This window comes from Choloepus didactylus, chromosome 10 (genome assembly GCF_015220235.1).
Source record: "Choloepus didactylus isolate mChoDid1 chromosome 10, mChoDid1.pri, whole genome shotgun sequence".
Lineage (NCBI taxonomy): Eukaryota > Metazoa > Chordata > Mammalia > Pilosa > Megalonychidae > Choloepus > Choloepus didactylus.
The window spans coordinates 48,595,494-48,619,706 of NC_051316.1; the positions used below are offsets into that span (position 1 = coordinate 48,595,494).

A 24,213-nucleotide genomic window follows, 5' to 3' on the forward strand; every position below is an offset into this window, starting at 1 on the left:
TGGAGGGGGGTCGGGGTATGCTGGAGTTCTGTGTATGGGTTTTGTATTGTTTTTGCAACTGTTCCTGTAAGTTTGAATTTATTTCAAAATAAAATAAAAAAAAAAAAGATAGTCGAGTGTGCAAAATTTAGCATTTCTCTAGTTTGTTAGTTTGTGTGCCTGTCAGTTTGCCTCTCCCCACCTTCAAAATCTGAGTCCACTAATGCTTCTCTAAAAGGAGCCTCCAGGTTGTCTCTACTTAATCCAGTTAATTTCCCTATTTTGCATCCCTTATTTATTTGTATTTGTAAATTTGCTTGTAAATATAACTTTTCATGTTATTATTGCCCCCACCTTGATAAATTTCTTGAGGGCTAGTTCCATATGGTATTTATTTAAATGTCACTAAAGCACCTGGTGCAGAGAGAGGATTTCTCTGGTGCTGGTGTTTATATTTGCTGTGATGATGAGCCATAACGCATTTGAGGTTAGCAATGAACAGACAGACCGGCCAGTTGAGTTGCTCATGGTGAAGTTGATGGTGGGTGGTGAAAGAGGAGATGTAGCATTTTTGACTGGGGAATCAGGCAAAGAGCATTGTTAAGTGCTCTGATAGGGAAAGCACAGTCTGTTATGAGCACATAGTATAGGAACATTGGTGGGGGTGGGAGCAGAGAAGTTTAAGCTGAAACCCATTGCATGAGGGAGTTAGCCAGGTGAAGTGGTAGGTTTGGGGGAGAGAATAAATTCCTTACAGAAGAGGGAGAGCATCCTGTGTTCAGAAGCAGAGTTGAGTTCGCAGTTTCAAATGTGAGGGTAGAGTTGGGTGTGGGTGCAGTCTGCAAAGGAGACAAAGGAGGAATGGACAGAGAGGGCAGAGAGAAACCTGAAGAGCCCATGTCAAGGAGGGAAGAGTTAACAGTGTCACATCCTGCAGAGCCACGAGAATTGGGTAGGATCAGGTGAATATAGGAGCAAGAACGGTTTTCAGGGGCTTGATGGCTTCTAGACCAACAGCAGAGGATTGAAGAGTGGGTGGGAATGGGGAAGCAGAGATGGCATATGTAGATGAAAAACTTCTACTACTGCCCCTGTTTGGGGCCCTTTAAATGCATTAGAAAAGAATGGGCACAGTGCCTGGGTGTATATATCTTGGTGAGTGGGACCATAGATGGGGCTTCATATGCTGCCTTAGTTGAGTATCCTTAGGTAGTGTGCAAACTGCATCCCCATGTGTGATGGCATAGGGTATATAAGCAATCCTCAACACGGGGCACTTTTGTCCCCCAGGGGACATTTGGCAACATTCGAAGACATTTTTGGTTGTCAAAGCTGGAACAGGAACAGGGGAGTGCTATAGTCGTCTAGAGAAATAAGGCCAAGTACATTGCAATGCCAAGGACAGCTCTCCACCCCCACAACAAAGAATTATCCTCTCAAAAGGTCAGTAGTGTTGGGGTTGAGAAATCTTTGGGTAGATGAACCTTTCAAGATCCATCTTTGCTGTGAAGAGGAAGGTAAAGAGCTGAAGAAGATGGACCTGAGAACAGTATTTTTATATCACTTGCTACGGTCTTGTTTGTATGTGGTGGTTTTTATCTGCCCTCCCCACCTCTCTGCCATTTAACCCTTGCTCATAGGACTGTACTTTTCAACTCTATATTCTCCTGTAGCCGTTTTTTGCTTGTCCCCTCCCCCGCTCAAAGCATCCTAACCCTGATAAATACAGTAATGCAAGGTAATTTTGAGCCCTAATTTCTGTTTGGGGGAACGTTGTAAAACATATGTCTTTAATAACATTGATCTGGAAGTTATATATTGGCAGTGAAGCGATGGTAAGTTGTTTTGGGTCATCTCAGTTAGCCCATAATTCAGTTTCAGGTTGGTGTGTGGCTTTAATGCCTGGTCAATCAGGCTTGGAATAAAAGACAGGAAGTATTCCTTGTCTTGGGAACAGGCTTTGCTTCTGGCTTTGGGAAGAAAAGAGTACAAAATGGTTCTCACCAGATAGAGTTTGCAGCAGCTCTCCCAGCGTTTTGGGAACAGATGAAGTCATTATCTCAACACTGTCAAAAACTGTGTTCCTGGATCAGTTGTTGTTGGAAAACATTTGGGGCTGATGGGGAAGAGAAGAATTAATTAGCAGGCTCCCTCTCTTGGTGTCCTTTTTCAGCCTTCTCAGATTGCAGCATGTCAGTCCATCAGTCATGCCGGCTGCTCACTTGGTAATCTGTTTTTGCATGGTACAGAAGCTTGCAGGCTAAATTTTGTGAACCCTTCAAACGTGAGACTGACAGTGTCCTGGGTCCAATGAACAAGAAAACTTGCTGTAATTTATCATCATTGGGGAAGCACTTGAGTTTCCAGAACAGTTTTGGAGATTTCTGGGTAAGTTTGAAGAACAAAGTTGCCTTTTCTGCTTTCAGGAATATTTTGTCCTCCAGCAGTGGGTAAATCTAAAGCCCCTGAAAGAATGAAAACAAGTTTTAACAGTAAGGTTTGGCAACGAGTGTGTGCAAGACAATGAGAATGTGTAGATTAAGAACAGGAAATGTCTTAATTTTAAAATGGTGGTAGTGGAGATGGATTAGAAAGAGCTGCTGGCCATGCTGTATGAGAGAGATGCCTTGCTGGTGGGCAGGTAGCTTCTGGATTAATTATTGTGCATATGGACATATTTTAGGCCCCTTTATATTGTATTCTGTAAAGTTTAAAAGACAGGGCTGATGATAAGAATTCTCTTCCTGCATGGTTTTCATGTATATGTGTATAACCTCTGTCTGGACCCCCTAGTGCAGTAGAGCACACTGTAATTTTCTGTGGTGAAATAGGAGATGTGGTGAACGGGAAAGGTGGTGGTGACGGGCAGGGAATGGGAAGTTTTGGGCTAAAGAATGTTGAAGTAAGATCTTGTTTCCAATTACGGCAGCTTTTTCATCATATGGTTATGAAAGAGCTTGAGATTATCTAACATTTTTTGTTTTTCCTAGTCAGGGCTGCGGGAATTGTTGCTAAAACCTTTCCTCTTGTTTTTTTTTGTTTGTTTGTTTGTTTGTTTTTAAGTTCTCAATACAATGAAATTCATAATGTTCCTTTATAAAGAATATAAGATAGCAAATTGTTATCGATAGTTAAGAAAACCATTTCTCATGTATCTTTTGGTTTGGCCAGATCCTCTTATTACATGCACTGAAAATCCTTCACGATAATTCCTTGAGGAAATAATATTTATTTTGGATAAATAATTGAAAGAAGTTAATTATTGTACCTTAATATTATCAGCAGTCATTAAACCATCTTGTAAGCCCTTAGTGAAAGTGATTGTTAAAGGATTTTCTCATTTCAGGCAACCAGTGACGTGTCTCTTGGGAAGGATCTCAGCTCCTTTCATAGTGTTTTTTTAGTTATTAATTCAGGAGGACTTCTTACAGGTTTGTTGGTGATAGATGGGGGCTCCCTGAGTGTGCAGTTGCTGTGGATTACCTGTTACCCTCCTTTGCTGATATACCCTTAGTAATACATAGAGAGGCCCCTGTTGCCTTTCCAGGGCTACTTGGACAATAAATATAGGGATATTTGCCAAGAATTTTTGAGAAGAGAATGTAGACAAATTTATGGCTCTTTGCACAGACAAATATTCATGGCTTATTATGGAAAAAAAATTCAGTAAGTATCGTATGAAGCAATTTTTATAAACATACTCTCCCCAACTAACCTTCTGTGTACCTGTTTGCATAGGAAAAATCTGAAAGGATATACTAAAATGTTAACAGTGGTAAAGTCTTTATGGAAATTGTGGTAATTTTTTTTTTGATCGGGATTTTAAAAAACTTGCAGTGACCATGCTATATTTATGTAACAAAATAAAAGAGGGGGAAATTAAGTGCAAATATGTGATATCCCATCAAAACCCCTCTGCAAGTTCTCTTCCCCAGCTTCTCATAGTGGGTGCAATTATGTGCCTGTTGCTTGCCTAAGACCTCACCGTTGAACCCTTTGCCCTTTGAGAAAATAACGCTCTTTTTTTTTTTTAGTAAACAGTAATAATACCTCATTCTATGGCTGACTTAGTTCATTTTAAAATTCTTCAGGTTACTAGTGAAAAGAATTGTCAAGGAGTTTTAGTAAGAACTAAACTGGCAGAGGAAATCTCTTTGGTATTTAAAGACAAGCTCTCTTTGCATGTTTAGCAGTTTTAGTACCTTCAGAATAAAAAAAAAAACTAGGTAGTCCTTGGGAAGGACCTCCTTTTCCTCTCCTGGCTCAAACAGCTGTCTCAGCACCCAGCTGGAGGTGAGGCGCAGCGAGGCTCCCACCAGCCACAGACTGCGTTTTCAGGGGGGTGTAAAGGAAGCATTCCCTTCCTCCCTCCTCCCCCGCCTCCTGGCTCCTTTGTTTCTTTCTCCTCCTTGTTCTCTGGGGTCCCAGTGGCAGTGACTCCATGACATAGGAACTAGGAAGCTGTTGAATAAATCCCCGCGCAGGTGGCTGGCTATTGTCTGTCTGGAGGAAGCAGGCACGTTTCTTCCTGGGACTGCTTTCATCTTTGTATAGCTTCTAGAGGGTAAAATTATCCTTAATTGGGGTTAGGGGGTTGCCCACACAATGTCCTGGGGTCAGAAAGTTCCCAAGGGAAATCTGCAACATAGAACTAACATGGAAGAGAACTTTGATGGGTTTTGGTCTTTACTCTGAGGCCATTCAAAGGGAGGACTTGGATTGAATGCTGATATTCAGAATAATGAGTACTCATTGAAACAAGACAGGTGGGATTAAAAAAAAACCAACAGCATGTGTGAAGCTGACTTATCTGTGTTCGATTCCCTCTCAGGTGGTACCTTGTGTGCCTTTCTAATTGATAATTCTAAAGAGAAGCTCCAGTCTTTCACTGGGTTCTGTGAAAGCTGTTAGGATGTTTCCCAGCAAATCACTCTCATTATTTTAATAACCTGGTGCTAGCCACTCCCTCTTCCCCTGTCCACACATAAGTCTGATTTCAGATCTTTAACAATATATTCCTTTGGGCTAAAGCTGCAAGAATAGAGATAGCATTTTCTGAAAACACCACTGTTGAAGTAACTTGTACTCCTTTATCAGGTTAAATTAACCTGGAGGTGAGAGGCAGTGGCCAGCAGCCTGAGATAACATATGCCTCTCCCTTCCAGGAATTCTGGGTTGTGGGAGGGAAAGGGTTAAATAGGAGAGACAAGCCCAGCAGTCTTTTCTCCCTAACCATTCCATTTTATCAGATTTCTTTTTCCATTCTTTCTCTGAACTATCTTTTGACTCTAACCTTTCTCTCCCTTCTCCCAGACTTTAGAATAATTTCGTATGATATGCTTAACAGTTTATACAAGATAATGTAGCTCCGGGATGCTTTACTTTAAATCCAGCCCTTTTTTTGCTGTATCACTGTGCCTCACATCTTGAGAGAAGTAGAGTTGGATAGAATAAGGGAAAGTTAAACAAGAAATGAGGGGCCTGGGAAGAAAGCAGAAATAGAAAGTTGAAGGGAATGAATGAAAACATGAAATGGAGGGATGGCAATTCATGGTTAATGTTGTATATATTGCTCTTAGAGTCATGGTTGTGATGAAAAGACCAGAAAGCTCCACCCCCACCCCTCACCCCAGGCTTTTCCCAGTTAAAATAAAGGTAATAAGATAAGATGAGTTTGAAACTGAAGTTAGCTGCCCAAACTCAGAGGGCCCAAAGTTGTTTTTCAGTTTTTACTCAATTCTGCCTTTGGAAACCAGAAACATATTGAAAGAACTTACTCTATTATCTGATGGTATTGCATATCTAAAAACTCAGCTGATGCAAAGTGTGTTCACCTCTACACTCTGCTGCATTAGATGGTGTTATGATTGAATCATGTCCCCCCAAAAGATGTGTTCAACTCCTGACCCCTGGTCCTGTGGCTGTGAACTCATTTATAAATAGGATCTCCAAAGATCCTATTAATTAAGATGAGGCCAAACGGAATCAGGGTTGGCCCAATCCAATATGACAGGAGCCCTTATAAGCAGAGGAAACTTGGATGCAGAGGCAGTAGGAGACTTAAGGAGACAGAAGGCAGATGGCCACGTAACAGGTAGAGATTGGAGAAAGCATGATCCTGCCAATAGCTTGATTTCAGGCTTCTCATCTCCCAAACTGGAAGACAGTAAGTTCCTGTTATTTATGTCAACTGGTCTGTGGTATTTGTTATAGCAGCCCTAGCAAACTGAGACGTGGTCTCCCTGGTGTGCTGAAACAATGCCCAGAGTAGTGTGCATAATTATCACACTCACTGGTGTTCTAGGCCCTGTGCTTGGTGCTAGAAATGCAGCGGTGAATAGACCTGATCCCTGCCTGCGTGGAGCATGCAGCCTAGTGGGGCAGACTGACAGTAAACAGAAAATTCACAAAAGAGCAATGCAATTATAATTGTGACAAAGGTTACAGAGAATTAAGTCAGGGGAGCTAAAGGAGCATGTGACAGAGGATCTAATCCAGTCTAGTCAGGGAAGGCTTCCTTGAGAAGTAACTTTCAAATTAAGACCTGAAGGATGAATAGAAATTGGGGGGTGGGAGGTTGGAATAGATGCTCTTAGAGGAAGCACCGGGAGCAGCATATGCAGAGGCCCTGGGTGGAAAGGGGGGTTTAGTCTGCTTAAGGAACAGATGAGTATAGTGTGATTGCTGTGGGAGAATGGGCAGGAAGAGGACCAAAGTAGGAGCAGGAAGATCAGTTGGGAAGTTCAGGGACTTACCCAAGATCAGTTAGCTGGTGAGTGGCCAAGCCAGGACTCAAACCCAGACTTTGTGTGCAGGTGAAGGCAACACACACACCCCTTAACACCTCAGCACTTGGTGCACAGTATTAGCTAATAACATTCACTTCAACCTAGTATACATATAAAAGATCCTTGAGTGACAGGTTTCTTTGGACACAGGCTTATTGATCTTTTAATTATAATATAAAATGGGTTGTAATATTATCAACTGGAAAAAAGGAAGGGAAGAGCTGATTTGAATGAATCAGCAGAAATTTGGAATTTTGCCTGCCTTCAACCTTCTCCTTGCCAAAATGTAATTTCTTTAATTCATTCAATCACATTCTTGGCTAATCTGCTCAAGTCTGTACTATGCCTTGGTTTTTTCACTCATAACAACTTAGGGTTTTTTAAAGAAAATATTTTGAAATGCTTTCTCTTGATCATGTTTTTGTGGTTAGATGTAAGATATGCTGTTTTTATTTGCAGATTGAACTATTTTTCCTCTTTGAGATCCTTTGTTCAGAATGAATACAGTTGTAATTTTTGTCACCTTTATTTTAAAAATCAATTATCAGGTACTTTTATATAGAAAGTAATTTAGCTTTTTAAAACTTTTACTCTCTAATGACTTCAGTGTGTTTAGAAGTATTTAAAATTATCTAGTTCTGTTGGGTAACAATGATAACATTACTACCGTATATTGAGAGCTACTTTTTGTCAGGTAGTGTGCTTTAGCACCTTTGATTCTCATGACTTACCTATGATGAAGGTTGTACTGTTATTTTTGTTTTACATTTGTGGAAACTGAGGCTTAAAATGACTGAGTTGTCCAAGGGCACCCAGGGGGGAAATTGGCAATGCTGGGACTTGAACTCAGAGTTCTTTTCAGCACCCTGCAATTCTGGTTTTGCATTTTGGGTGATTTTTGCAAGTCACCTCAAATGCTGAGAACCTGATAATGCAGGAGAGTGACTGAATTTGAGCAATGTTGTAACATATTTTCATATAAACTATTGCAAAGATTTTGTTCCAGATGCTGCGTATGAGAAGAATAGAAGCAAATTGCTAAATTTCACACCAGTCTGTTTTTTCCACTGAACTTTTGGTAAATTCAAAAGTTTCCCTCTCTTTGAATTTACTTTTATAGGAATATTGGAAGATCAGTAAACTGCTCTTAGTGGAGGGGAGGAGGGTAACCCAAATATAATGGCTATCTCAATGAATGATTACTTAAAAAAAAAAAAAATTTATAGTCTTGGTTTTCAAACTTTAGCATGCATCAGACTCCCCTAGAAGGCTGTGTTAAAATACAGACTGCTGGGCCCCATCCCCAGAGTTTGTGATTTGGGAGGTCTGGGACAGGATCTGAAGTTTACATTTCTGACATGTTCCCAGGTGATGTTGCTGGTGCTGGCCCAGGGAGCACACTTTGAGAACCACTAACATGGGGATAGTAATTCGTGCTTGTTCTGGTTTGCTAATGCTGCCATTTTGCAGAATACCAGAAATGGATTGGCTTTTATAAAGGGGGTTTATTTGGTCACAAATTTACAGTCTGAAGTCCACGAAAATGTCCAAATTAAGGCATCGGCATGAATATACCTTCACTGAAGGAAGGCCAATGGTGTCTGGAAAATCTCTATTAGCTGGGAAGTCATGTGGCTGGTGTTTGCTAATCCTGAGTTGTGTTCCAGCTCCTCTCTCAGCTCCTCTTAGCTTCTTGGGAGCAAACTCTGGGCTAGCATAAGTCTGCTTTTAATGGCCATGTCCAAAATGTTGCTCACAGCTGCTCTGAGGTCTTTCTGTTTGTGAGCTCTTTTACAGAACTCCAGTGATTAAATCAAGACACACCCTGAATGGGCAGGGTCCATATCTCCATGGAAATTATCCAATCAAACGGTTTTCTCACAGTTGGTTAAGTCACATCTCCAAGGAAACATTTAATCAAAGGATTCCAACCTAAACAACACTAATACATCTACCCCCACAAGATTGCATCAAAGATAATGACGTTTTGGGGGACATAATACATCCAAACCAGTACAGTGCTCATGAAATGAGATGAACTAGTAGCTGGCCGGTAAGAAAGCTAATTCCCAGCTTTACATCCACAACCCAAAGCAGAATGGTGTCTTGATGCCCACTAGGCTCAAGGGTGGTACGGTGACCATGGAGCCATCACCACCATTGGAGAAGTGGTGAGGTCTCCTGCCCCTCCTCCCACCTTCCCCCACCATGTACATGCTGACACATGACTTAGACCTACACTGTGTATATTACCACTTCTGTGGTGATTAACTGCTCCACTCAGCTAAATGTGTAACACAGTTGCCCACACTGTTACATTAAATGATTCCAATGAGTAAATGTCATTCAGGATTCAGACACCAATGAAGTCAAATAAAATTCTAGTTTGTATATTTTGGGGATTGTCTATTTTGGAGGCAATTGCTGGATTTCTCCTCTCCTTGCAGTGACTGAGAATTAGCTGCAGTAACCTAAATGGGTAAGATTCCTATTCGGCTAGAAATTAAATCACATAGGCTGGTTTATTAATAAGTCTTAAGACATTCTTTCAGATTTGATGTATTTAGACCTGTACTGGAATATGAAATATTTGATTTGACAAGATCTGGGGTTCCCAGTGCATAAGTATTTTTTAAAATGTGTTTCTCAAAATACAATAATGAAAAAATTCCTTTGAAATGCTAATATTACCCTTTTGTGGTGATAAAGATGCTGACAACCCCTTCTGTTAAAACACACACAGAGCCAACTTTTAACCTTCATGATGTTTGTTTTGTGTGTGTGTGTGTGTGTGTGTGTGTGTGTGTAGAAAAGCAATTTATTCCATTATAAGCACTTGCACAGTTAGTCATGGAGAATAACAGGCCTGCTGGTGAAACAGGTCACTCAAAAGGGAGATGGTACCAAATTAGTGGTCAAGGACTAATTCCTAAAAAAAAAAAAAGCAAACTCTTATCCAGGATTGATTTAATTTTAAAAACAAGTATCAGCTATTGAGTCATTCTCAACTATAACTGTCAAGTAAAAACATACATCTTTGCAACTTGGTGGTTCCAAGTTTAAAAAACCAACCATTTCAGACAGGAAAGACATAATATGAAGCAGCTCAAGAAATACACTAACAGGCAAAAATATATGGGGGAAAAAGGAACATGTAAAATAAAAATTTGACTTAACTGAAGAAACAGATTGTTCTACATAGGAAAATGTGCATCCTGGAAATTTAGGTATGATGATTTTACAGTAGGAATCTAATGACTTGAATCTGTCCTGTTTCCTGAATAAACACATATTGCAGGGTTATACTTCATGGCTCAGATGCCTAACCAACTTGGCTCTATTCACTGTCCACTCTAACCTGAAATAAGTCTGAAAAACTTGGGAATATAGCATAAGAAAAACTACCACATAACTATATTCCCCTTTCTATGTCTACTTCAGACCTGGGTTTGATTCTAGAAAATTCCTGAAGAAAATTTAAATATAAGTTTGTGGCTTTGTTGAATCAAGTCCCCCAGTTAATATTTAGAAAACACCCAGTGTCTGGGCTAATGACATTTGTTGATGGTAACTATAGAGGGATAGCCAAACAAAGTCTGTGTCTCAAAACCAGTGTTAAATCAATCTCAGGGTTGAGAGGGAAAAAGGGGGAGTTTAAAATCACAAGTGCAGACATATCTAGGATCCTTGACCTTCTGGATACACAATTCCTTCAGGGTCTTCATCATTATAAATGTTCTCTGTCATCTGCCACACCTGCATGATATTGTCTTCTGATGCAGAACAAATCACCCAAGGTTCATTGGGATTCCAGGAGAAATCAGATGTCTTAGTAGTGTGGCCACCATGAATAAACAACAACTCTGGTGGCCCATCTTCTGCATCTTCTGGTGATTGTTTCTCTCCAATTTTACTTAAATCCCAGACATTCAGTCTACGATCAGTGCCACTGGAAGCCAAAATAGTTTCATTGTGAGGCTACCACTGAACCTGGAATATTTCATCCTTATGTGATTCAGAGGAATGCAACTTGAGTTTCAGATTTCTCTGATGACACAGGGCAACAGTCTTGTCAGCTGATCCTGTGGCAAGAATGAACTCACTATAAGGATTGAAAGAGAGGCACTTCACTTCAGCAGTGTGAGCATCAACTGAGTGGCTTGGTTTGGAAGTATTGTTTGAATGAGTATCCCAGATCATAAGCTTCTGATCATCAGCAACTGACCCAAACAGAGACTTACAGAGTAGATGCCAGGAAACATCCCTTACTACAGCTGTGTGCCCCGTAAAGATGATCTTTGCACCTACCACTTTTCCTTCCTTATGTCCCATAAGCAGATGATATTGTCATCTGAAGCACTAAGTAAGTGCCCAATGAGATTTGAGTTCCAAGAAAGCCCATAGCTTCCTTCTGATGTCCACGGAGATGCAAGTCTGAGTTGCACTCTCCAGAAGGGTCTGGTTTAGAAGGGTGTTTCGTGTAGTCAAAAACAAGAATATCACTGCATTGGGTCTTTGTTGCAATGATGCAAAGGTTCTGGGCATTTAACGGGCCCTGTTCACTTCTTCTTCATGGTTTATCTTGATTTCTATTTCAATTTTTCCACTAACTGAGCCAAAACCTCCAAATTCTCCTTTCTCACTATCGTAGTGTGATGTATCAAGCTGAGCATCATCATTAGGGAGCTGCACACTGGCTACTACAAGGTGATTTTGTTCATCTGAAGTGTGTGCCCCCAGGACAAGTCGATGAAGCTGAAATCTTTTCCTTCTGGTCTAGTTACATTTGGAAGCCACTGTGCAGTGAGGCTGGGCCACTCCGGAGCATGGGTCATGACCAAATTATGAAGAAAAGAGAGTTCTTTTTCCATATTTTGTACTCCTTGTTAATCACACGTTCTTCCCCTGAGTCATCAAAGGCTGCTTCCTTGTTGGCCATGGCAGACAGGCAAGCGGGGTGGGGGTGGGGGTGGGGGTGGGAGTGGGGGATCCCGGAGTTGAGCGTTGTAAGAGGGCCATCATGATGTTTTAATAATATCATTAGTGTGTACACAAACATCACTGGTCATATTTAAGGCAATCATTAAAATTTTTCAGACTATATTTAAGACAAGCACTTTTTAATCTTACTACTCAAAATTACTGTAAAGTTGATGGGGGGCATTAAGTTGGAATTCTTCTTTCTTCTTTCTCTAGAGTCTCTGTTTTGGCTTTTAAACCAAAGCATTAGAACAACCACATTTTTAAAATCTTATTTAAATGAGCAAAGGAAATTTTGAAGCCACTTCTGGTAATGAACCTCAAAAAAAAAAAATCTGACAAGTATTGGAATTTATTATTTAGCTTATATTGTTTAATTTTCTTCTCTTATTTTTGAGTTAATGAACATGAACGTATTGTTTATGTTAATACACTCCTGTGTGTGTGTGTGTTTCTGAAGCAGAGAGAGAAGTTCGTTGTGAGTTTAGTGATTCCCAGTGAAGCGTTTGGGAACCCTGGTTTCTTAATTGTGCTCTTTTCTGATTGAATGGGATTGGCTCAGGCTTTGGAGTCTGCTAGGCCAGTTACTAGGTATACTAGATGTGAACTCACCAGTATCATTTAATCATGAAGTGTTAGTTTTCATATCTGTAAAATAGGTATAACAGTAACTTCAATGTGTGGTTGTAGAGCATCTGGCTTGGTAAGTAACCTGTAATTTTAGTTATCCTGAGAAATTGCCAGGTTATCTTCATTTTCTTTTTACAAGAGAAATAAGGTAAGAATTCTGGATATGTTGAGTGATATGGATAAGAATCCAAGAGATATTCAGTTACAGCAATACCACCTATCTTATGTGGTATTTTAGGCTTATTCCACTTTGGTCTTTCTGATGAAATGCAACATGAAATTGTACTCAAGTTCACTTTGAATGTGCAGTGTAACTATTCAGGTGCTATGATGTAAAAAGGTGTTGGGAAACAAAGGTTTTGGGAAATGGAATGAATTTGATACAACTATAAGGTTTTCCTTTTTAATAGTATTTTCAATTATCCGTTGATCTGAGGTGTGATTTTTTTTTTTTTAAAGCTAATGTCCTTATTCCATTAAGATAATTCAGTCATTAATCCAGTTACTCTCCTTACTCAAATTAAGTTCTTAGCCCCTTCAGTGCTTTCTCTGTTGCTCTTGCCCTGTTTCATGATGTTCCAGAAAGAGTTTTGTTTATTTATTTTCCACCTTCTTGGGCCAGGCTTCCAATTTAATCATTGTAGTTGAGTGGGGGCCCTTGTTCCAGACTCACTTAGGACTCACCCTTCTGCTGTGGCCTCAACTATGGTGTCAGAGAACAAGAAGTGGTGTGCAGATCTTGTATGGATTCCGATTTGAACAAAGCAGCGTAAAAAAGACATTTGAGACAATTGCAAAAATTTGAATATGGACTGAGTTCTTGATGATAAATTATTATTAAGTTTGATAATGGTATGGTGGTTGTGTTAAATAGAACAAAAGTCTTCTTCAGTTAAAGATGCACACTGATGTTCTTATGGGTGTAATGTCTTGATTTGCTTTAAGATAGTCACACCAAAAAAAAAAAAAAAAAAAAGAGGGGGAATAGATGACAAAGATGCCCAAATGTTAATAATGGTTGAAGCTTGGTGATTGGTGCGGGGAATTCATTCTGGTACTCCCTCCACTTATGTATATATTTGAAGTTTTCTATATTTAAAGGTAAAAAAAATTAAAGTAAAAATGAATATGGCATTTTAACATCCTGCTAGATGTCTCTCAAAGCTCTTCAGATGACCGTGAAGGCGATGTCCAAGTTATCTTAGAGTTTTAAAGCAGGGGATTTTTGACAGGTTGCTACCAAAAAATGAATTCCATACAATTTGGGAAAAATGCAGGTGTGATCCTGTGGCCATAGACATCAATGGAGAAGATTGCTCAAGGAAGTGATGCAATTCTTGGGAGAGCAAGAAAAGGGGAATGCAGCCCAACCAGACATGAAGGCCTCCCAGGCACTATCTGAGGAGCTGTGTTTTGTAAAAGGACTGGTACAAATGCTAGGAATGGCAGACAAGTGGAAAAAAAAACAGGTTTAGTCAGGTGCTTTGAAAGGAGGTGGAGAAGGCCAAGTGTAGAATGGGCTGAGACCTTTTAAAAAAGATAAAGGAAAAATTTAAAAGGGCCTTAAGGCCAGAGAATAGCAAGGAAGGAGAGGTTCAGGACTCAGAGCTGTTCTAAATGTCAGCAGGAGGCTCTGCAATAGCAGAGCTGCTCGTGGCAGGAAATATGGGAAAGAGAAAATTCGAGAGAGAAAAAAATATACCCCACTGTTATTTCTTTAAAGAGCCTTTTTTGGGGTGAAGGCTACCCGCAGGCATTGAATGCTTGCTTTTTCCCAAAGATTTATTACCTTCTTGTGAATTGTCCAGTCTTTTCTTATGGTCTTATAGATTTGTTTTAAATTCTAAAAACCAGAAAAAGAATTTGTTGCAAATAGTTTTGCAGTGATCATCCTTTTAATACTTTTATATGCTGAAGTATGTAATTAATTACATGGTCAACAGTATCACGTTCATTTGGGTGATTTCTTTCATCTTTTCCTAAAATTAGAAAACCCAAGAATGATGAGTTTTAATGAGAAAAATCAAAACCAATGTAGGTAAAAGTGTGTGGATACCCTAGGTTGAGGTAGGTGACCAAATACACAGGTACTTTAACTGAATTTGAGTAACAGGCCCAATTCCATGTCTTAGAAGACTTAAACGGTTTTGCAGAGGTAATCCATTTGAAAATGCTTTATAAACTTTAAAATTCTGTCAAAAATGTGACGGCATTGTATTTTCTGATTCGAGGATTTCATAGAGGTCAGGAGAAAGGCCAAAAAGATTGCTGGATATTTTTCAAGAATAGAAAATATTCCAATTTTCTGAAATGGAAAATGATATTTGGCTGTTCTAATTTCCTAGGTGCTAAAACAAATACCACACAGTGGGTTGGCTTAACAACAGGAATTTTTTGGTGTATGGTTTCAGAGGCTAGAAGGCTTGCTTCCTCTCAGATCAGTATCTTCTGGCCAGCCAGCAGTCTTTGGGGTTCCTTGGCTTTTCCATCACATGGTAAAGCACATGGTAGCATCTTCTTTCTCTTCCAGGTTCCATTGACATCCAGCTTCTGGCTGCTCCCCATGGCTTCTCTACAAGGCCTTCAGTAATAGGATTAGGACCCTCCTGAATTAATTGGGCCACATCTTAATTGAAGTAACCTCATCAAAAGATCATTTTATGATAGATCCACACCCACAGGAATGGATTAAGATTAAGAACATGCTTTTTGGGGGGCAAATGACTCTAAGCCACCACAGTGGCCCAGAAGTCTTCATGGTATTTCTCTAGCAAAGTTTGAGACTTCTCATGCTAAAGATGGTTGTGGCTCTCTACCATGTGCCCCCGTATTATCTTCCTTTATTACTCCCCTTCACACATCTTGTATCCTAACCAAATGGAGCCTCACTATTCCCTCCTGCAGGAACCTTCCTAGGCATTTTTTACCATGTATTTGAGTTATTTGCATACATATTATTTCTCTCCCCTTTGTCAGTCTCACTGTTGTCTCTCTCCTGGACTTTATTTCAGTGCTTTATAAAAACTAGGTGTGAAATAATCATGGAATGGCTTAAATGGAGAGAAGGGATAGTTTGTGATTACCTAGAAAAGAGGCAGTGGTTGCAAGTAGTCAACGTGGGTTTCCCACGAACAAACATTTCCTAAACTAAGCTCATTTCCCATTACAATCAGTTATTTATCCAAGAGAGAGTTTGGGTAATATCATTTATTGTTAGGAGCTTTCAAAATTAATGCAGGTGTTTACATTTCTTAGGATCTTATTTATGGACAAGTTGTAGAAGTATGGGCTTGGTTATAATGAATTACATGGATGTGCTGTAAATTGATTAACCATTCGACCTTGTGCAATTTATTGCCTTGCCAATGCTTCTCTCACTTGGCTGCTGAGGATACCATTAAGGCAGTTTATACTTTTTTTTGGAGGCTGTAGAGGGTGGAAGGCGTAGGGGTAGATTGTGGGCAGGGTGTAGGGAGACTTGAGAAGCATAACCAGAAGCTAAATGTCTTTGAAGTCTCATGTTTTAGCATGAAAATTAGTCCACTTTTCATTTTATTTTTTAACGTATCCATGTTTTCTTTAATTTAAATATTTTTACTTAGCAAATACAATGGTTTGTGTAGCATTGGTGGTGAGTCATATGGTATCCTAGTTTGAAAAAAGCAGTCCTTGAAAAAGGTGGGTCACATTTGTGTTTGTCCCATTGTTGGGAAGGAAGTTAACAAATTGGATGTCAGAAATCAGGATAGAAAAAGGAGTTAAAAGTTTGCGTGATGGATTGACATGAACAAAAATATAATTAAACTCTACTGCATTCAATTTCCTTATACCTAGGATGGAAAAAAAAAAAGTTGCATGTTTATGGAATAGGGAGACCTTGGATCAATAGCAGTTTTTGTTAAAAAGACTGAAAGTTTTAGCCAACAGTTTGACATGGTTGGCCGTCTCTGGCAGCACCGATGGCACAGTCTTCACAAGGAAGGAGATAATGGTCCCCTTGTTCTCCACATTGTCAGACTGCCTCTCTGGGCTTGTTTGCAGTTCTGGGCTCCACATTTTAAGAGAGCAAACCAGGGAGATAAATGAACTAGAAATTATGTCCTACCAGGAATAGTTGAAAGGCAGAAAGGAGAGCAAACTTAATTCTCGGCTTCAGGGGGGCAGAATTGGAACCTTTGGATATATGTTGTAAGGAGAGCATTCGTTTCTATTTCAATTCATTCATGACTTTTTCCTTGTAAATACAACCATAAGATGGGGATCATATTAGAGATACTATTTGTTAATGTACTTTTTTTTTAACTGAATATAGCATGTGCATCTTTTCATGCTGTTAAGAGTGTGTAACAAGGAAAATAATGCGGATTTCTTCATTCACTGTAGAGATGGACCAGTGCAGGAGGCGTGTGGCAGGGTACACAGCCTGAGGCAGTTAGCTTGTACATGTGATAGCAACATCGAAGGCATTATTTAGTCCTGAGAGCCCATGTCTGTGAACAGTAGGCAAATAATCATTGTAAAACTTCGTAAGTTGGGCTTTTCCAAACTAAGTAAATTGCATTTTCTACATACTGCCAGAGCTACTGAACTTTGGGAGGATGGGAATGGGCAAAAAAGCTGCTCTGGGTCATGTTCCTGATAAAGAGCTCAAAAGGATTTTGCAAGTGTTTCACCTTTATTACCCAAAGCCTGATGGTTAGGTTTTCACTTCATTGTTTGATTAAGCCATTTAACCTCTTCAAGCCATAGTTTCTTAACCTGTAAAATGAGATGAATGATTATCAATTATCAATATTTCTCAAAGAGTCAGGATTCCATGAGTTGATGGATAGTGCTTTGTAATCTATAAAATACTATTCAAGTACTGGTTGTCCCAGTCAACTAATTGACCTTCAAGCTTGATTTTGTTTTCTTAATTTTGGCTCATGGTTGTCGCTCAGTAAATATTTGTTGAATGAGTGCAAGAAAATATTTATGGAATATAGCCTGAATTGCCATAAAACAATGAGAATTCAGCATTTTTTTCCTTGAAAACTTGTGCTGCTCATCTTTGTTGAATAAGTGCTGTACTGTTATCTATATATTACATATGGGGAAACTGAGATCCCCTGATCCTCAAATCACTCTAATAGAAAAATCCTGCATTTTTCAGATGATTTCTAAGAAGAGGGATTACATAAAGTACTTATTTTGGTTGGTTGACAATGAAGATAGACCCAAGCGTACCTTCTATAGCTTTGTTGTATAAAACCACTTAAAGCAAAATTAATGAAATATTTTGTCGGACTTTATTTTTATTTACTAACCATTAACAGAAAATAGTGAGTTTCTTTTTTTTTACAGAGCCCTGACCAAAATCTCTGTTTGAAGCTAATTCTGTTACCCACCTCCCTAATATGGCAACTTTGTCTGTATTTCTGTTCTTTGTGCATTGTTTTTGCCTCTTAAAATATGACTATTCCAAATGAGAACTCTGAATTGACCTTGTGTAGCTGGAGTGGATATTCTGTCTGTGTCACTTCTATCTATGCATTGTCCTTGAGAATAAATGCATTTTATTTCTGATGGGGATTTCTCTCATTGCAACCAGTGAGATGATGTTATTGAAAAAATAAGCCTGTGAATGAACCTCACAAGTACTTTGCATTGTTGAAGCAAATAGTCTTTCAGTTTAGGATCACATGATTATATAGATAAATAGATGTTTCTTTATTTTCAAATAGGAGGTAGAATCATCTAGGTTTTATCCTTTGGCTCTAGATGAGAAGCTTCAGTGAAATTGAATCCAGAATTAAATGCTTTAGCAGGGAGAATTTCCATATTTTTTTATCAGAATCTCAAGTGATCTGTGTTCCAAAAAAATTTAGGGACTACTGACCTAGCAAATCTGATTTAGCCCTGGTGTCTTGTTTGATCTGTGGTGGCCCTGTCACTGGAAAGTGATGTGAAATAAAATACATAGATTAGTAAAGGGCAGGCAGTAGGTGCTAAACAAATATTTGTTGGAGAACTAGTAAAAATCACAGGTTCTCTTTTTTTTCTTATTTCTAACACGTTATGGACCATAATTTCCTAAAGGACAGGGTCTGTGTCTTACTCATTTTGAGTTTTACCTTCTTGGCAGCTATCCTAACTTCTCACAACTGCCCTGCAGTGTAATAGAAAGTACACTTTCTATGTCAAAGTGAAAATCTTAAAATTTTTTTGATCAGATGCTCTGATTCACATAAAACAGTTTGAACGTGTGTCCTCAATATAGACATTTATTTATAAATTACAAAGAGGTCTATATCAAGGGTACACGTGCAGACTTTTATACAGATAATGTAATATTAAACGCATGTAATTACAATGTTAAAAAAGATGAAGAATAGTGTTTTAAAATGTATTGATAACCATGATGGCTTTGTATTAACATTATCTAATATCTAAAAGGTACTGTATGTATTTATTTCTGCACATTCCTATTTTTGGCCTCCTTATAATATGGATTTGTACCAAGCTCTGGCTTTTTGTGGCTCCACTTCTACCTCCTTAATACCCTTCAGCAGGGGCCCTCACTGCTAACTGCTTCTTATTTATGCTTCTTAATTAAAATTCTTGAGAGTAGGGATTTGATTGACCCAGTTCACCTTATGTCAGGTCAACTCGTGGTTTTCTTTGATAAACAGTGTTCTTTTGGCTCTTCTCAGGAAATCAACACTTACCCACTCAGCTGTGGCTGGGGTAAGTGGAAGATAAAGTCAATTAACAAAGGCTTGACATTTTTGAAAGGACCTTAAGTCACTGTCCCAACGTTCAACTCACTGCCAAAATCCCTTCTACAGCATCCCTCATATGTAATCTGACTTCTTTCACACGCCCGTAACAGAGAGTTTATCAAGTGGCAGTCTCTTCCACTTTTGAACAATTCATAAAAAAATTTATATTTCTAGTAAGACAGTTTACCATATTTATCTGAAGCCTTAAAAAAAAAAAGTTTACACCTTTGACCCAGTTATTCCACTTCTGGGCATGTGTTTAAAGGAAATAACTTGACGAGTGTGTGGGGGACATCTTCACTGGGAAGGGACCTGGGGAGGCAGGAATGGGATTGGTTTCCCCATTACACAGATATGTATGTTTGTGAGTCTGGAAAGGAGACCAAAGTCTGACTTCCTCTGCTTTTCCTTTGCAGTCTTTATCCTTTTAAAGACCACTGGGTATAATAGGGAAAAGTTTTTATAATTTAGATAAACCAGAGATGTAGAGATCATTTATTCTTGTAAAGATTCTCCCACCCACCTTCCCTTTTAGTACCACTCAGGGGAAATGATAGTAGCCCCATCTTTGGGACTTAATCCACCTAACCTTGCAGTGGGAGAATTGACCCCAAAGCGTGGCTTCATATTTGCTCCCATTCAACCTTGTACAGGAAGAAATTTAAAGATTTCTTCTACAGAATGCAGCTTGTTTCTTCTAAATCCTTTCCATCTTTTGGAAAACTTTTGCAGCGTCCTAGTTTGGAAGTGCTTTAGAAATGAAGTGCAAGTTTGTGCATGTGAAACCTATTTATATGTCCATGGGAATGGTTTTTTTTTTGAAAAGCAGCCCTTAAACTCCCTTTCCACATGGAACCTCGATGCAGTTGGCCTGTTCTAAAGCTTGTTGGTCAGTTGGAGCGATGCCTGAGCTTGTCTGAGTCAGACGTCATTTGAGTATATTAGTTCCTGCAGTATAGAAGTTTGCAGACAGTCTATAACTGTAAATGGTCCATTGGCATTGAATTTAGTTAATTTTTAAAATTGGCTTAAAATTGTCCACCATGAACAAAATTTATAGTTTTCTAAAGAGAGAGTGCTAATATTTGTTGAGTGCCAAAGTTAAGCACTTTGCACTCTTTATTTAATCTTCCTTCCCCTATTGGATTACATATTATTTCTACCTCACAGAGAGAAAAACAAAGCTCAGAAGTTAAGTATGTTGACTAAAGTAACAGACTAGTCAAATGTGAGATAGAAGGTCATCCTGTTTGATGATAGTGTACATTTTTTGTTAATGAACTGTATACCAGGTATGGTGTTAATAACCATTCATTCTCACCAAATTTAAGCCTCAGAGGTATGAAAAAAGTTTCCTAGACTGTTCTAAGACCAAAGACAATAACTGTTAAAAATGATGGCGTATTTCCTTCCAATCTTTTGTGTATTTTCATCTAATCTCTTCAAATTCATATCCAGTTTTTACTTAACTTTATAAATTATGCATTTTCTTATCTTACTAAAAATTTCCTAAGCGTATTTAATGCCTGCAAAATAATTTAATAATTTAAGTTTCTGACTTTTCATTGTTAAAACAGTGGTACAGTGAATGTAGTAGTGCCTAAACCTGTGGGTAATTTTTGTTTGTTTGTTTGTTTAATATTATTTCTTTAGTGGGTATTAATAGCAAAATTACTGGGTCAGAAGTTACAAACTTAAAACAAAAAACCTGAAATTACTTTAAATATTCCTGATAACGTTTTACCAAAGTGGTTTTCTTTAAAAAAAAAAAAATGGGACCAGTTTTCACCCCCACCTTTGTGTGTGAGCCCGTCTCCCTGTGGCCCGAGCCCCTGGGGGTGGGATTGAGGGTTCCAGTTCCGCTCAGGACTGAGTCCACTGTAGTGCAGAGTTGTCTTCTCAGGACCTTGCCACCCGACTGTTTCCAAACCATTTCACCCCTTCCCCTCTTCCCTTTCTGCCCCCTCCCTGTCTCCCTTCCATTGTGTCAATTCTGGTTTGAATAACATAACTTCATATTTCCATATTATTTGTCATTGTTATATCTCCTCAGAATGTGTCATGGTTATTCTTCTCATTTCTAATTGTATTCACTTTTATGTAGACTTGCAAAAGATTTACTTCTGGTTGGATGTTAAAATAAGCTCTTAGATTTCCTTTTCTATTTTTTGTCTTATTTAATGCATTTGTTGTTGCTTTCCTTGAAGTAGTAAACGTTCCTAACAAATTGAGTTGATTTTCCCCCCTCATTTTGATATATAGCTCACTTATTTAAAAAGTAAAATTACTTGGGGGCTATGTGTTTATCTCTGGGTTCACCTTGATCATACCCAACAAGACTTGATAAGTAGGGTTCCTGTTTTGTTAATTCTATATTTTCCGATTAGCGTGGTATTAGGACTTGTGTTTCTTTAAAAACAATATTTAGGAGAGTAGTTTTTTTGTTTTTTTTTTCCCCCGACACATTGGGGTTTTCTGTTTAAATGCCTGTTATTTCTGTGATTGTTTTGTTTTGATGTGTGCTTGGAAAATTGCCTATCATTGCTACTTTGCAGAATTTATTCAATTCTGTGGCCTCTAATATGTTGTTGTTTGTAAATGATGTGTGAACATTTGAAAAGATGTTTCTTTGTAGAGTACTTAGTATTTGAAATCTGTAGCTGAACTTCATTACCTTGAAAATGTGATGTCCTTAGCATGTCCTGCATATGGAATCTTGACTTGTTTTCTCAACATGGTTAACAGTTTTGCGATAACCGAGTCTCAGTGTCTGGCTGGGCTGTTACCCCGTGGGTCCCAGCTGGGTGTGCAGCCTGCAATGTGGAAATTAATCTAGAAAACAGGTCCCTGGAAACATAACCTGTGACCTTGACCCACCCTGAGGTGCTCTGACAGGAAGTTAATCTGGGTATTAGAGGAACTTTCATCATCGTAAAAGGCAGAAATAATTTTCTTAATGCAGCTGATAACATCAGGACACATTCTGCCTCGCACATATTATTATGGAGTCATTGAATAGTTTTAGTTTCCTTTTTAAAACCACATGCCTCCATTAACTTATACCAGTTCTAAAGCATTTGAAAATTCATACATTTCAAAAGTTTTTAGGTCATATATTTGAACCAAAGCTAATCAGATAATAACTAAATTATGTTGCTTTTCATGTAAATTTAATAAAGTCATTTAAGGCCCTTGGCATTGGTCTTCATAAGACTTCATAAACATGTTTGATGGCTGTTTTATAACATAAACTTCATAATTGATGGCAATTTTATTGAGATATATTCACATACCATACAATATTCAAGTGTACAGTCATTTGTTCACAGTATCATGTAGTTGTGTTTATCACCAGAATCAATTTTTGTACATTTTCATTACTCCAAAAAAAAAAAAAAAGAATAAAAGTAAAAAAGAACATCCAAACATCTCATGCGCCCTCTCCCCATTATTCATTTACTTTTTGTCCCCAGTTTTTCTGCTTATCTGTCCATACATTGGATAAACGGAGTGTGAGCCACAGAGTTTTTCACAATCCCACGGTCACACCATATAAACTATATGCTCATCTTCAAGAATCAAGGATACTGGATTGCAGTTCAACAATTTAAGGTATTTCCTTCTAGCTATCCTAATACATGAAAAACTAAAAGAGATATCTATATAATTCATAAGAATAACCTCCAGAATGACCTTCCTACTTGAAATTTGAAATCTCTCAGTCACTAAAACTTTGTTTCATTTCTTTTCCCCCTTTTGGTCCAGAAGGCTTTTTCAATCCTACGATGTTGAGTACAGGTTCATCCCTGGGAGTCAAGTCTCACATTGCCAGGGAGATTTACACCCCTGGGAGTCATGTCCCCTGTTGAGGGGGAGGGCAGTGAGTTCATCTGCTGAGTTGGCTTCAAGAAAGAGGCCACATCTGAGCAATGAAAGAGGTTCCCTGTGGGCGACTCTTAGGCCTCTCCTTTGCAGTAACAAGCTTCATAAGGGCAAGCCCCGAGATCAAGGGCTCAGCCTGCTAAATTGGTAGTCTCCAATGCTTGCGAGAATGTAAGGAATTCCATAGATGGATAAGATTAGTATTTCCACATTTTTCCCAGTCCTTCAAGGTGACTTTTCAAATGCTTGTTTATTCTCTTCCCAAATTACTCTGTGATGTATCGGGGCTTCACAGTAACCCATACAAACAAACCAGATCTCACTCCCTATTCAAGGTTCCATGTAATTACAATGTTTGAATAAACTGACAATACACATTTAATTACATAGCATGCTAAAGGGAATATAGATTTTCCACCAAATAAACATCTCGTTTGATCTCACAAAGAAGGTGAAGTTTTAAATCACGGACAATATCACCCTTAACCTGTTAGTCTGATTTACCCTGGTTCTAAACAAGTCCATTTTGTTCATATCTCTAATTGAAGTTTGATCTCTTTTTCAGCTTCTTTAACAATTGCTGTATGGGGTAACACTGACATTCATAGCTGCCTAACTCTGGCTCTGAGTCTCAGGTGTCACACAGATCCATGAAGTTCCAGGGACCGACCAGGTTATACACAAAGAGCTCAATATCTCAGAGTTCAGAGATGACCATCACAACTCAGGAATAGATGTAATTGCTATAAGAGCTTACAATCTAGAAACCATTACAATAACCCTCTGATAACCTATGCTTTCAGGTTCAATTTTCAGAGTTTTTACATTATAGTTAGTCTATATTAGTGAGGCGCTATAATGTCAGTCTTTTCATTTCTGGCACACTTCACTCAACATACTGTTCTCATGGTCCATTTACCTAGTTGCAAACCTCACAGCTTTATTCCTTGTTGTAGACACTCAATATTCTGTTGTGTGTATTCACCACAGTTCACCAGTCTATTCATCCGTTGACCGCCATCCATTGCAAATGGTGAATACGGCCGCCCTAAACACCAGTGTGCAAATGTCCAATCGTGTCCCTGCTCTCGGTTCTTCCAAGTATATACCCAACAACGGGATTGCAGGTACATGATATTTTAATAATTTTACTTTCTGATCATTTGCTGTTAAAATAGCAGGCAACGTGTTTT

General features: G+C 38.7%; 1 protein-coding gene and 1 pseudogene across 3 annotated transcripts in view; one reads left to right on the top strand and one right to left on the bottom strand.

Annotated features, from left to right (window-relative positions):
* Positions 1-24,213, top strand: part of KANK1 (KN motif and ankyrin repeat domains 1) — a 242,207-nt gene that overhangs the window by 38,280 nt on the left and 179,714 nt on the right. The window contains exon 1 of one of the 3 annotated variants that reach the window (XM_037851177.1): positions 2,133-2,367. The exons of the other annotated variants lie outside the window; for them this stretch is intronic. The gene's annotated coding sequence lies outside the window, so the exon portion shown is untranslated. Of the gene's footprint in view, positions 1-2,132; positions 2,368-24,213 lie in introns of those variants that run through there. 3 annotated transcript variants of the gene reach the window in all.
* LOC119545565 lies at positions 10,446-11,706 on the bottom strand (annotated as a pseudogene).